We start from the raw sequence: 14,558 nt of genomic DNA on the forward strand, positions 1-14,558 counted from the left end.
CAAAAATGGGAGACAGCTAGAATTTAAATATTTTTTATAGTACCATGAATTATTGAGTCATTGTAGTCAATCCTTTTCATTACCAAAAAATCCTACCATTAAGTGATGGCTGTTTGCATCATTGTATGGATTGTTAATACCAGAGTGTTACCATGGAAACTTTGGAATTTTAGTTAAACCTGGATAACATGTATGTTTTGCATTGCAATAGGAATATATAACTATTTTGGAAACATACTAATACGGATGGTAAATGTCTTTTGGTGGTGTATTAGTTTTATGTGATTGATGTCTGTTAGCATGTCAAAAGAATAATTAACAAAATTGTATTTCTGGTTTGCATGATTGCTTATGTCACCAATCGTCCTTGGCTGATGCAGCGTAACCTTGGCAACTAGAAAAATTGTAATTAACTCATTGTTCCAAGAATCATGTGGATGACAAAATATAGTCATTTTGGAACAGAGAGTGTGAAGTTATCGGTGTACATACATGTATACATGCAATCCTGATCCATCTATTGCAAGTCTTAATTGATCATGCAATATGGCACAGTTTCAATCATTGTCGGTTCAAAAAGTCTCACAAACCGATGGAATATAATGTCCACTATATGCTCTCATGTGTAATTGGTTTGTGAGATTTTACACACTAGAATGTATATATTGCAGTGACTGTATGAAATACTCGTAGAGAAATAAAAAAGTCACAATATTGTTTCCAACTTTCCATGCCAACGTGATTATATTTTGGCCATCTCATTATCTACATCATGATAATAGTTATCTTGTTTTTGGTAAATTTATTGTGTCTGTTTTAATAATATACAATATGCATATAGATAGTAGACATATATTTAGAATTTAGACCTAATATTGTTTCAAAGCATTTTCAGTATAAAAAAATATATGATTGTGTAAAACTTAGAGTAAAGTACGGGTAATCGTGATATTGTGATTGTGAGTGCAGTCATGTGTCCCTTGTTTAAACCTCGATTTATAGTGAGCACAAATGCCATATGAGGGGCACTGCTTGGAACCACAAATTCTGCCCGACATCAAAGGAATATAAACTGTACATCTGGTCAATAACCATGATACTCAATCATGTGAGCTGACGTTTTTAGTAGAAAGCTGAACATTGATTGTTATATTTCTAACCGAATATTATAAGAGAATTGGTTTAGTATAGCCAATGGGGAAAGCATAGTAATCACAATTTACTTAGACAGATTGCTATAAATTGGTAAGACTTCCAAACAGTAAAAGTCTTGTATGATAGGTGATACTCCGTTAATTTAGCTGTCAGCTTTATACAGTGAACGGTAAACTAGAAGTCTTGTTTTTGGCTTCTTACGACTGTGGTAGAGTTTCCAATCGAATAGACCTGTACATGTACATGTACATATAGTGGGTTTTGCAGTCTGATGTACGATGTTACATGTGGCAGCTGAGCCAATGATTTTGGTGGCAAGCCTACATGTACATGTTGATGACAGGGGGAGGGAACAAACATACATGTACATGTACATTTTACCTGCCTGAATACAGATCTCGACATTTGAAGAAAAAAAAACATGACATAAAAAACATAAATTTTGGCAGATTATTTAAAACGTAAAGTAATAATAATTTTACCATTACATACACATATTTGATTGTTCTAATGCAAGTCCAGTCTTTGGTAGTTAATATTGTGTAATAAACTATAATTGTAGTAATATCATTTTAAATGATAAATAAAAACCTACCTATATTTAGTATAGAATTGTATTCAATGACACAGTTTACTACTAGTACAAGAAGCCGATGTAGTTTTGATTTTATTTCCTCCCCTCCTGATACTGCTAAGTTCTGAAACTGTGGCAAAAACACGGAAATGATGTAAGTTTAGCAATTTTCTAGTCCAATGAGCTGACAGAATCCTTTGCACAGTCTGTTATCAAGCCATTATATTTCGGTAATGGCTGGCATAAATCTCGTAGTAGGCAACTTTTAGCTGAAACGTTGGCTGATGAAGTGGTATTCATTTGGGACATTACCCAACAAGAGAAAATTACTCACTGTGTGTGAAAAACATTAGAGTATTTTGGTCACATACTCATATGTTGTAAGAGTACATACCAGACAACCTCAAGCAGCAGTGTCAGTGTTTTTCTAGACTATTGCGTGAGTAGGAGTAGTTGGCAGCCTATAATATGTATAAAGCAAAGTAGATCAGTTCACATGCCATACACAATAGCCTGGTTGAAAATAACCAGGCCTTCTACAATTGGGAAAATAGTTCATAACATTTGTTTTGTAAGAATTATTTATAACCCCCACGATGGGGTCTAATAGTATACTAGTGTTACAGTGTCAACAAATTGCAAAAAAACAGTCACATTTTTATACGTATAGGCAAACATGTAGGAGATATCACAAACTCAAAATTGTGTGAGGCGTGTAAATCGCAGTAAATGTTCTGACGTAAGTGACATTTGATGTGTGAGATATCAATATAATGCCTATAAGACATGTGATCTGTATAAAAGCTAGCAAGCACTTTGTGAAATGAGTTGCAAATGTCATGTGTTCTGTGACTTGTTCTATACCCATATTTCTTCCATTGTAGTGTTGTCACTTCAAGCTATTGTGTCACATTCTGTCTACCCACTGTATACAATGTAGATTTTGATTCAAACCAGGTTGGCATTTCTTTTCACTCATCTAGTCTTTCATTTGCGGAGAAAAAACTTCAGAATTTCAGTTGTTACCTTCAAAATCTCTGTGTGTAGAGTTGAGTTACATGTATATAACTAACATTTACAGTTTTGGCAAACTGACAACTTATACATGTATGTGTGTAATATTTAAACCAAAGGACTTGAAAGAAATATTGAACATAGCTTCAAAGTTTACATTGTACTCTGAATTAATTTCAAAATATAACTGAACAATACAGTATAACATAACATAATACAAATGTTAAAGTTGACATAACAGAAATAAGATCTATGAAAAAAAAAACCATGATATAAATAAACAGGACTGAAAATTTAAAGTTCAGGGGGTCATGTGTTGCATGTCTTGTGTTGCGTATATGTTTTGGGACACTTACAAACAAGCGTTTGATCCGCAACTTTACATGTTTTGTGGTTCTTTCAAGTGCCATGTCGAATCCCAGGGTACATCTTGGTTTGGTCTGTTATCTTTTATCGATTTGCTTTCTGTTCCCCATATCTCAGTAAAAAAAAGCAATGGTGGAACACAGCAGTCAGACCTGGAGGTTGGGCATCGAAGTCACTTGTGCACATCAGGGGTCCCCACTAATAGGGAAGGGACAAAAAGAGGAGCAAATTGGTACAGAACAAGAGAACAGTCCAAAACTAATTAATGCTTTCAATATTACGTGCTGTCAGAGAAGTCTGTTTGCCAAAGTTGACTCCATTTCTGACATGGGCCTTTAAATGTCGTAATACAGCTATTTGTAGGGTGTCATCAGTTGACAGTTCAGACTTGATAGCTGTATGGTCTCTGAATAACAAAGATGCTAGTCTATAAGATGTATGTCATGCTAACCTATCAGCCAGCACTTGAAGTCTGATTAGGGTGGCCTTTAGTTAATTCTATCTTTCTCATGACCCGACTGACCCTATTATGTTTCTGCAATGTACCAAAAAAATTTAAAATCAAAACCTTCTACGGCAGGATTAGGAAAAAAATACGTCTGTTGTCCAACCCCATGAGCAAAAATTATTGTTTATTACTGAAATTCAGGAAATTTTATGAAACAAATGGTTCAAAGGTTCCTTCTGACTTTGATTGTCATTTCTAAGTCATTCAGACTGTTAAAGTATTATGTGAATTGAAATAATCACCAACATGTATTCATACTTATGTTTTGAATTTTGAATTTTTTTTTCTCCAAGAAATGACATTTTTAAGGTGTTATGATGATAGAATTAAATACATACATACATACATACATACATACATACATACATACATACATACATACATACATACATACATACATACACCCCTTTGCTGAGTAATACAACATTAAAACCGTACTTCTTACAATCTCTTCCTGTCTATACTAGTCTACAGTGAACATGTAGTTCCTATACAGTATCGTTACCATTTACACCTCCACTCAGTCTAGTTCCTATACAGTATTGTTACCATTTACACCTCCACTCAGTCTAGTTCCTATACAGTATTGTTACCATTTACAACTCCACTCAGTCTAGTTCCTATACAGTATCATTACAATTTACAACTCCACTCACAGTCTAGTGCCTACAAGGCATCATTACCATTTACAACTCCACTCACAGTCTAGTTCCTATACAGTATCGTTACCATTTACAACTCCACTTACAGTCTAGTTCCTATACAGTATCGTTACCATTTACACCTCCACTCACAGTCTAGTTCCTATACAGTATCGTTACCATTTACACCTTCACTCACAGTCTAGTTCCTGTACAGTATCATTACCATTTACACCTCCACTCACAGTCTAGTTCCTATACAATATCGTTACCATTTACACCTCCACTCACAGTCTAGTCCCTATACGGCATCGTTACCATTTACAACTCCACTCACAGTCTAGTTCCTATACAGTATCATTACCATTTACATTACAACTCCACTTACAGTCTAGTTCCTATACAGTATTGTTACCATTTACACCTCCACTCACAGTCTAGTCCCTACTACAATATCGTTACCATTTACAACTCCACTCACAGTCTAGTCCCTATACCATATACGGCATCGTTACCATTTACACCTCACTCACAAAAAAGCCATGTTGGCAACCAGACTATTAAGTCTATACATACATCATGTACATGTACATACTATTAAAAATATGGTATCAATGCCAGCCTTGAATACAATCACATGTATTCATGTACCTTGTTAACCTTGTAGACTCAATGTGATTAGTGGTATTTCAACAGCATTATTTGTACACTTGTATGTCAAATACACCTCAATATAAAGTATTTGTGAAATAAAGTGAAGCAATTTGATATAAGAGAGCATTAAATTGATCTCAATGTGTGCAACCAATGACTTGATAAGTATAATTTTGGTTAGCTAAGCAGCACACCATTTAACATTTATCATTGAAATGGGTTCCCTTCACAAGTTCACTATTCTTTGTAAACAAAGCCTAAAAATGGGAATGTTCCCTTAGTATTACAGAATTTCTTAAAAGCATGACAAAGTTCCCAGTCCATTGTCTTTCCCTCAGCCAAAGTTGACATTTGGTTGAAAATACAGAAAATCTAATATAGCCTTGTATTTACAACTGTAATAACTTTTTTGAAGATATCAAATTATTTTCTCATGATCTAATGACATGAAAGAGCTGTATGATTTAACACATAGCTACATTTAGGAGACGACTGTACAATGTCACACAAGATCAATAAACAAACTTCATTCATTTAGGACAAAGCAAAGCCCCCTCCCCCTAAACGAACGTTCACATATGCGACATCACCATGTTTATGACCCACTCTGCTCCTTAACGAATGACGTTCATTTATTGAGCCTCTGTGACATTGTGCGATCATCTCTAAGTATACAGTGTATATATGTTTTATGTCTCAATGGTGCCAGCTGTTCCTTTGATGTTTGATAGAAATTGAAAAAGAAAACCCACTGACGTCTTTGTTTTTTTACAATTATAAATTGTAACTGATAACTTTGAACCTGGTGTGCACTTTCAGTGGAATCACAGCACTGTACCTTATCCACACCAAATCACTGATTTGAATTGGCTCTAGCAGATACTCCTCAAACATAAACCCATCTACAGTTAATGTTTTAATGAGTTTTAATGACAGGAATAATACCTGAATAATGCTTAGAATTTGTGTATTATTTAGAGAAAGGGTTTCTGGTACAGATATGCAAATATAGTATGATGTCTTTGTCATGCAAATTATGGTACCATTTAGGAGTACTCACACTCTGTAGATCAAGGTGTAGATGTGACATACATATAGTACATTATATGTAAATCATGCACAAGCCAAGTTACTGTCTTTGAGCAGAAAATATGGTTTATATACCCTGGTTGTTCTATGTCACAACAAGCCGTCTCTACCTTACTGGTTCTGAGGTGCTTGAAATACAAATCCAAACATTCCAAATCGCCTTTATTAATATTCCTGGTTTTTCATGAATTTTGCATGAGGTGGTATAATTATATTATTCCCCAATATATGTCTTCGTTCAGTTAGAATATACTTGTGACTTGTGGCGTTTTGTCACTTCTCATCTTGTGACACCGTACTGTAGTGACAACGCCCCTCTGAAGTTCACTTGTAATTTCCTTGCTGAACAAAGGCAAATATTGGAAAATAAATATCTAACTGTATATGTTGAAATGAGTACAGCGTTCTCTTCACAAGATTCTATAGTGTACTTAGTTATACACATGGTCATCTTACTTTCACATTTGTAAATGAGTCGTACACTTACAGAATGCAATCCAAGCATAGACCCTCCACGTCTATGATCCAAGGTACTCATGATTGTTATGCTATGTAAAGTGGAGCTATTAGAATTACATAGGATCATTCTTTTGTTGATGACCACTGTGTTTTGTATTTATAAGTGTATCAAACAACTGTTTTTCACATTATAAAGCTAAGCTGAACTGGGCCTTTATCTCCAAATGTTGGTGACTTCCTTTGTAGGAATGTATCATCTCGTGATGTATAATCAACAACTTTGCACCTTTTTGATAGCAAGGAGTACATACTGTGCTGTCTGTCAAGATGTACAGAGATAATATCACCATACATGTACATGTATAATATGTACGGAGATAATATCACCATACATGTACATTATACATGTACAAAACTCTCTTTGGCAACTTTTCTCATTTTTGATCCTGGATAAATCTTTGTCCAAGTGTCCAGAATTTGTAATCATTACAGTACTTTTGTTTTCCTTTGTATTAATTAAAACAGTAAAATGTATCAAAGTTATCAATTTCAATATTTTAAAATTTACTAGGACAATTCATTTGGGATCTGTAATATGAACCATATACTAGACTAGTTGTATACCTTATATGTATTCCCTTGTTATGTAATTCATAGTGTTATTGCTAAGGTTTTGAAACCCTAGTGACAGAGTCGGGGAAATCAGGTAATATTTGCAAAAGATTTCCAGACCTTGTACATAATCTTTTTTTGAGGAACGCCGATAAAACACCTGGGGAACATGGATAGATTTAACCTACGTGTACCACCTTTAACTATTACATTGAATTCAACCAGAAATTAATTTTGAAAAAATAAATGACTTTATAGATGTATAGATAACAGGAAATAATTGATGTATTAGTTCCTGTCGTCATTGAAGTTAATAGGCCTCATGAGAAATTAACAACTGATGTAGTGACAAAATCTCTGTGTAAAGTAGTGTGCACTGGCGCTGAACAAAAAAGATGAGTTGAAATGTTGGAAAGCCCTTGAGAAGAGGAAAGATAAATCTTCAAATCCTTCCTAAAGCTGTCAACAGCATTGGTATATGTGTTGGCGTATTTCCAACGAGATGATGTGTATGGAGTGTATTAATATACCCTGTAAAGTGAAGCTATACAGTATAAGGCTTGTTTAGTACATGGTTACAGCAAATGATATGACACATAAAGACAAAATATAACGTAAAAATGAAGCTACATTTGTATATATGCGATGATTTTTTTTTAGTTGATTACGTCTTAGTAGTAATATGCATAATGACGTATGTTTTTCTCATTCTATATGTCTGTATACTATCTACTTGAGACTGCTCTGTACAGGTAATACTACTGGGGTATTACGTCCGTCACAATCACAACCATGTAATCCAATATCTCAGTGCTAAAAAAATTACCTATTGGCATTGTAGCAAATATTAATGTGTCTGTTTTTTGATACCTTTTAGTGTATTTTCTTATGAACTGTCCGTCCGTACATTGTATTCTGCTTTGTTTCCCCGCTTGTTACGCAAGTAGAACTAACATTTGATTCCTGTTGTAAGTCAGACACATTTTTTGCATATTTTCATAATTCTTTGAAACAATGTGTCATCAGCTTGTACAAACTAGTTGATTTAGAACAATTCCATGCAATGCTCTTCAAGAGAAAGCTAGAACATATTACAGCTTCTTTCCCATTTTTCAAAGTTTGTTTTGTAAATAGTAGACTGGTGTGTTGGCAGTAATAATCAGATCTATTAAGATTCATTGTACATTTCATTTGTATGTTTTATGATGTGTTATGTCCAGTCAGCTGCTTTAACTCTAGGGGTCAACTAGAGGTCAATAACATACCAGGACTCATTGAAACATACATACATGACTAAACAAAGAATTATGGGCATCGCAAAACTTACATGTATGATAAAGTAAAGGTACATGTATATGTGATGGCAGTTTTCAACAGTGGTGGTTTTGTCATGTAGCAAATTACACGTACTATTCTACATGTACTTGATTCCCCCCCCCCCCCCCCAGTTACCATGTATCTCTGTACATGTAACTTTACACATAGCAAACAAAGGTTCATGTTACTTTGTTAGTTTTAATTCAGTAAAAGTACTAATGTATCTGGTTCATTCTTCAAATAGAACTATTATACTCCCTGTATTTGACTCATTCTCCTGCAAAAGTGAGAGAGTGAAGCTGTAGAATTTCTCCAGTACAGATATTAAATTTAAAGGTATCAATATTATATATCTCAAGACTTAATTTAAAGCACTGTTTAATAGATATTCCGGATTACGCGGTATGCCCCGTGGAGTCATAAATATGGTTGTGATGGCCTCCTGGTACATGTATACCTACAATGTACATGTAGCTCATATCAGGATAGTGTATTTCTTTTAACATACGTTGCTCATAATTTGGTAAGAAAGTCCCTTAGTATTGTAAAGAAGCTTGCCTAACATCCTCAAAAATTGCAATATTATATAGCCAAGTCATCATAAGACAGATTCCCAATTTTTGTAACAATGGTACATGTATATGTTCCATGGCAAAATTGACAAATTGCAACTTTTTACTCCCCTAGCACACATATATTATACAACAATGGAATACTTTTGCCATACATCATTACATGTACATGGCTTTACTTCCACGATTTTATTATCTCAGCTACTGTCATTGTCAAGCCTATCAGGTGAGTTATGGCATATTGATGTGACGGAAATTACAAATTATGATATGACTTGCAGAGAAAAAATAGATTTATGGGTAAAGTAGCTGAAAGATAATACCTTCTTTATGTCTTCTTATAAATATCTATCATCTGATATAAATTGCCAACAGATTAGGCTGACCCTGTTTTTTTTATGTTTCTCGTTACTTTTCCATGGCAAGTATGGGTCGGTTGATTGGTTGGTTGGTCGATCAATTTTTATAAAAAAAAATTTAAAAAATCAAAAATCATCATCTTGATGTTTCTCTGCCTCTCCTTTTCCTCCTCTCTATCTTCTTTTTATTTGATTCCTGGTAACAGGCCCTTTCCCAGCCTCTCTACACAATTGGCATGTTCTCAGCCCCCCCCCCCCCCCCCCCCCCCCCCCTCCTTGAATAACTTCCGTCACGAAAGACATGCTTTGTTCGTGAACAAGTGTCTTTGTCGCCGCCATGACTGTAGTTGATGTTGGCAGTCCAGACACTTCCTTAATCTTGCCAGAGAGGGTTACTGTTCTGTAAAATATTGAGAGTGGGTGAAAATATTTTTTTATTTTTTTATGATGTCAAGAGATTTGGGTCGGTCGGGAAATGAGAAACAGAAAAAAAAATAGGGTCACTCTTAGTAAGACAGTCTTGTTTATACATGTATTATTATCAATGACAAGTTTACTCAGAGTTTGAAGTGTCATTTGGTGTGCAGTTATAGTATGTTTTATTTGCTAGTTAGTAAATATTTGAACAAAACTCTATATAGATATTGCAGTTAGAGTTATTAATTTTAAGTGATTATTACTACTAGTTTGTAGTATCTGGACTAATCAGTTTTAATTTCTATAGTTAATATGAATTATCAATAGATATTTCATAGTTTATGTCCCCATGGACCAGAGTATACTATCTAATTTGATAAATTGATGATGAATAGATGGATGGTTGGATGGACAGATGGATGGATGGACAATATAATGGGTGATGTGAACCTATTGCAGCTAAAATGATGTTGGTTTAGTGTTTCACTCATGGGACATTACATTTTTGACACAAAGGTAGACATATTTCAACTCTAGGCGAGCAGGATCCTACATGTATGCCCAATTACAGGCTTCAAGTGACACATGATGAATTTAATGGCTTCAGTTATTTATTTTCTAACTAATCAACGTATCAACTTGACTACTTCTACATCCCCACCGTACCTATGTTTCTTTTGCATTAAAAGTTGTCTGAGTGTGTTTAAGAAATGTCATGTTACATGAGTGAAACACCAAACCAACATCATTTTAGCTGTACAAGGTTGCCTCTGATTGGAAAACATGTACAGATACCTTAAGTTATCTCTCATTAATAATACAATCAGGTGTGCTTGTTTCCTTTGTTTTCTAGCCAATTGGAATGAACCTTATTAGTGCTTGACATTCTCTGAATAATAATGGTAGCGTTACACAAATTTTACATGTAGATCTTTTATTACATTAAGACCGTATTGATTGGTGTTAGCATGGTCCATTTCATGGTGACTTATTTTATGATGTTGCATTGGCAACACAAAAATGTCCTTATACTACAGATGGTTGGTTTTAATTAATGTAAATATCCCAGAGGACCTAATATGGTTTTAGTCACGTATGTGACTTTATATTGTATATATAATTCAGGGTTTTAGTGTTGGAGGTAGACAATAGTATACGCTGAAATATTTAAGTATCCGTAATTGGATTTGTTGTGCTCAGAGATATATCATTTTATATGGTTTGGTGAATTTGTTATGTCATTAAGCAAAAATGGATAAGATGGCCTCAGAGAATAGTGTAGGTACATGTAGGTCAGGATTTTATATTTTTTTTATTTTTATCTTTTCAATTGTTTTATTTTTGAAAAATGTTGTTTCAACCCAAAACCAAACACAATGTCAGTTTAAATACCCCTTCTGTAATAGTTTGATTAATGTGTACAGACATGACTGGGGAAAGAAAACAGATGTGCATGAAGGTCAAGAAGACAAAGAATTTCTTATCTTTTTGTTTTAAATGTTTCAAAAAAATGTTTAGGGTCGGCAGTTAAAACTAGGATCGGTTGGGTTATCGGACACACACAATTTTTTTTTTCTTTTGTCTTAATAGTAATGTATGGCAGTGGTTACAAATACAAATGATGACTTAGAAAGACATGGACTCCCTCATACCATATGATATGTAACATAAATTGTTTTATTTTTCTGTCTTTTCTGTCTGAGATGTGGAATGTAACAAGTTAGAATGAACTTATGTAAGGGACAATCGCACGATGTCACACAAGCTCAACAAGTGAACTTAATTCATTTAGGGTGAGGGGGGGGGGTCTGGCCTTGATACGATTACTGAACTTCATTTTCGCACTCCTTAAACCTTATTTCGACAGATCTTTCACTCATTCAACAGCTTTTGTATTTTCTACTGAGATGTTGATAAGTTGATAAAAAAATTACTTCTAATGTGAGATATGGTGCTGGGTTTCTGGTAGTGTTGTAATGATCTTTACTGTGTTTACAATCATGGTTTTATATTACATTAATCATAGTGATGTGACCGCTATGGTTCTCATCATAGTTTATATCATATATAAATGTTTGCTGTCACACTTGTGAGCATTCATTTAGGAGGAACGATGTTCGTTTGTTGAACTTGAGACACATTGTGTCCCTTAAATGACAAAAAAAAACACAGATGGTGGCTAGCGAATTCTATATACATGTAGCACAGTTAATATACGGAGGTGAACAAATCCACTGGTCCTGGGTCCGGGACTAACGATTTTTGTGGGCGGACCACACAGATTTTACCTTGTCTAGTTGGGAAATTGTTCAAATCAAAGTGATTCACCTCAGGTATGTATGTGATTTGAGTCAGACCATGTGCTTCAGTTCCAAAAATTGCCCTCATTGCCAAGCTAGTCTAACATGTTATTGTTTAATTAATTGATGTAATGAAATCAGTAAAAACTTAAATGGGGTAATTTACACCTTTTTGTTTATGATGTCATTATCAATCTATTATCCCTGTTACTTTGTAATGCAGTAGTCAGCACAACTGAACTATAAGGTTCAGTTGAAAATCATGTCTGTCTGTCTGTCTGTCTGTATGTATGTATGTATGTATGTATGTATGTATGTATGTATGTATGTATGTATGTATGTATGTATGTATGTATGTATGTATGTATGTATGTATGTATGTATGTATGTATGTATGTATGTATGTATGTATGTATGTCTGTCTGTCTCTGTCTGTCTGTCTGGCTACCTGTCTGTTTGTCTGTCTGTCTATGTCTATGTCTGGCTGGCTGGCTGGCTGGCTGTCTCTGTCTGTCTGTCTCTGTCTGTCTGTCTGTCTGTCTGTCTGTCTCTGTCTGTCTGTCTGTCTGTCTCTGTCTGTCTGTCTGTCTGTCTCTGTCTGTCTGTCTGTCTGTCTGTCTGTCTCTGTCTGTCTGTCTGTCTGTCTGTCTGTCTGTCTGTCTGTCTGTCTCTGTAGACTTCACTTGTTGTTTAAATACTTTAAAAATTCCACCCATAAACTGTAAAGTTTTTGTATTTAAATATGTATTTGACATAATAGGAGTATTGATAAGATATTCCAAAAGTTGGAACTTCTGTGACTATAAACCAGATGCTTGATGATTTATGCAGTACCATTATAGTATTGCAATTTCCTGCCTTGTAAAGTTGTATGCAATTAACACCGACATGATAGGTGTGTATATTGAGGTTATCAAGTGTGATTATACAGTAGTGTATTAAATCAAACATGTCATCAGGTGTAGACACATTTCATTATGTTAACATGTATGTATGTATAGTACTGTGCACTGCCATGATGCCAAAGATAATTACCCATTAATTTACTGAATATATTGAACCGTGAAATATACTAGTCTAAAGCTATCTAGTCTAGAATTCTAAACTGGTACAGTATTACGTTTTAAAAACTTCATTACTATTACCAGTCTAGTCAAGACGATTGTTCTAACACAGAAATCTGTGCTGCCCCCAACCGTATTCATATAAACAATTTCGCATCATGTGATTTTAGTTTAAAAAGACTGGAGGTGGAGTCCTGGTTGGACATTTGCATATCAGTGCAGTCCAAGAAATGTTAGAAAGGTCAAAACCTGTCAGTTTGTAATGGATTACATCATACATGCACCCTATGTGCTTCCTTCACCACAGGGGAGCACCACAATTTAACACCTTTTGTAACTGTCTGGAGTAGACTGGTGTTAGTAATGAAGTTTTTAAAACGTAATACTGTACCAGTTTAGAATTCTAGACTAAAAGTTATCCTTCATTGAATCTATCAGATCTCTATTTCAGTTAGAGACTATGTTAGCATCCAGACTAGAAATGTACATATACAAATACTGATAAGAAATAGACTTAGGTCTAATAAAAAAAAGTTGTTTGGTTCCGGTTACCTGACCCCCACCTAGTTTTTCACACCGACCCTAAAAAATTTGTTACGTATTCAAGAAAAATAATAATAAAATCGTGAAAATCGTAAAGTCTCGCAAGAAATAGTGGATGCGGAAACTGACATCAACTTAAAAAGACACTAAAACTATTCTTCCAATCTGTAATGGCTGTACATCTGATAGGAAGAAATAAACAACACAGAGATTATTTGGAAAACAATGGAAAACCTGAACTGGACACTCACACACGAAAAAAAAATATAATAAAATAAAACTAAAAATCGACTTACCCCACCTATTCTAAAATTGAATGTATCGTAATCAGAACCACACAATTTTTTTAATGCCTTATCAAGAACTGCACGTGAAGTATATAGAACAAACTGATATCATTGTGAGATAACTACTGAGATAGAACTGTGAAATAGTTTAATTAATTAATACATTACATAAAAATTGTTGAGAAATTTATATTCGCCGCAGTTAGTTTGGTTTGGGTGACAAAGGCATGCAAAGTTATCACTGGTCAAAGTAGTATTTCTAGTGATATAGTTTTGTACATATTGATGGAACCAGGCAAGTGCTACCTACCGTCTCTTTACTTCGAGTCATTTCATAGAGAATTAACGTACCATATGGTGTGTAACCAATATTTGAAAGTGTTCATGTGAAGGATTACTGTAGAATTATGACTGCATATTCATATGAAAATATGGTTTGGGATTATCTTGTATGGAAAAATGAGCAAATTCTTTTGTGTGAGTGTTCTTTTCTTTTGAAAAGACACAAAGTTGAAAGTATGTTATTTTGGAGGACTACGTAAATTCGAGGTACATGTATAATGTGACTGCAATAAAATGTGTGTGTGTGTGTGTGTGTGTGTGTGTGCGTGCGCGCGCACATGGGTG

Source organism: Glandiceps talaboti, chromosome 7, assembly GCF_964340395.1.
Source record: "Glandiceps talaboti chromosome 7, keGlaTala1.1, whole genome shotgun sequence".
Classification (NCBI taxonomy): Eukaryota; Metazoa; Hemichordata; class Enteropneusta; family Spengelidae; genus Glandiceps; species Glandiceps talaboti.